The sequence below is a fragment of the Trichechus manatus genome, unplaced genomic scaffold, assembly GCF_000243295.1.
Source record: "Trichechus manatus latirostris isolate Lorelei unplaced genomic scaffold, TriManLat1.0 scaffold00027, whole genome shotgun sequence".
Lineage (NCBI taxonomy): Eukaryota > Metazoa > Chordata > Mammalia > Sirenia > Trichechidae > Trichechus > Trichechus manatus.
The window spans coordinates 1,019,661-1,021,376 of NW_004443963.1; the positions used below are offsets into that span (position 1 = coordinate 1,019,661).

The window sequence follows — 1,716 nt, forward strand, 5'->3', positions numbered from 1 at the left end:
TGAGTTGGAATTGACTGGACAACAACGAGTTTTTGTGACCCAAGGGAGGCAGTTGTAGTATAGTGGTTAAAAGCATGGGCTTTTGTGCAAGACTGCCTGGGTTTGAATCCTCCTAGTCTGCTTATTAACCATGTGATCTTGGCCAAGGTAGTTAATTTCACTGTACCCATTTTCTTTCTTCATCTATAACATGGGCTATATAATATTATCGACAACATAAAATTGATATGAATATTAGTTGACTAAATGCAGGTAAAGTGGTTAAAACAATAGCTAGCAAGCGCTTAATGAATGTTAGATATTATTCCAACAGGCTGTCAAAATAGAAGTCTTGCTGTCTCAGTTTTGGCAGAGGCAGGAAGGCACTAGCTGCTATATTCCAAAGTGAGCCAATTTTGCAGGAACGTCTAAGTGGTGTTCAAGAACTGGTTAAATACCTCACCTATTTTGAGGAGTTGGAAACTACAGAGAGGTCTTGTAAAGTTTCTAGAGCATATGACTAATGAGCTATGAATCCCACATTCCCACTGCAAAGGGATGTGGGTAGGGGCAGAGGTGACTGTTACTTGAAGTCACCTCTGGAATGTATGATGCTTTTGTGAGAATTGGGAAAAGGTGTCTCCCCTTCCCCAGGTAAAATCTATATGATAAGGAGGCCCTGCTGCCCTTTATCTCAGGCCCAGTGAAAGGGTGTTCAACGGGATAGCTTGAGGAGATTAATATGTATCCCCTGAAGCTGAGGGACACAGCAGACTAGTATCTGACTTTCATCTGATTGTTTAGAGGTAAGTGGGAGAGATATCACTATCCCATAGAATTCATTGGACCAAATGAAGCCAGAACGGGATTATCTTAATCCACGACAAGAGGGCTGCATGGAGGGGCAGAGGGAGCTCAGTGTAAAGAGACTTCAAGTGAATTGCCAAATTCCTAGATACTGAAGGATACAAGCCATGGGCTGGAATTGAGATATATTTGTCATCATCAGGGAACTATAGATCAAACCATCCCAATGACGGGAGGATTTCTCTCAAGACATCAACCCAAGGGAGAAAGATTCAGCTTCAAAAGCTTGCTAGGCAAAAGCTAACTTATAACAGTGTCAGACAAGTAAGAACTTTCCTGCCACTTCTTCCCTTGCCTCCCACAATCCTCTCTCCCGATTCTTTTCTTCCCCTCGACTCTGGAAGTGGCAGAAACTACGGTTAGATAATGGAGGAGAAAGATTAGAAGTGGAACATGGGGGTGGAAGGGGGGAGAAGAAGCAGAGAAGAAGCCAATCATGCCCCTTCCCCAACTCAAAACATCTCATCTGTAGCAGGCTGCAGCTGTGGCTACTCTTTCTCAGGGGAGATATTTACCTTTAAATCAAAGGTTAGTGTCTTTATTATTATACAGGTTGGCCTTATTAAGTACTGAGTTGAAACCTTGAATGTGACCCACTCCCTCTAGGAGTGGTAAATAGCAACTACTTTTCTAAGACCTCAAGGCTCACTTCCTATTCTGATCTCTTCATCCAGAGCTGACCATTCTCTGTGCTGCTCTACTCCTATCAGAGCCCATGGAACACTTAAATTCATTTGGTTATTTGCATGTCTTTGCTCGCAAACATCCTGTGAGCTCTAAGAGGGCAGGGATGAATTATTGATCTTTGTACCACCAATGCCTAACACTCACTGGCACACAATTGTCTCCCAATAAAGATTACAAAAGTAA

The 1,716-nt window shown here is 42.7% G+C and overlaps 1 protein-coding gene across 1 annotated transcript in view; it reads left to right on the forward strand.

The window, feature by feature from the left end:
- Positions 1-1,716, forward strand: part of NR1H4 (nuclear receptor subfamily 1 group H member 4) — a 52,570-nt gene that overhangs the window by 20,219 nt on the left and 30,635 nt on the right. The gene's annotated exons all lie outside the window — the stretch shown is intronic.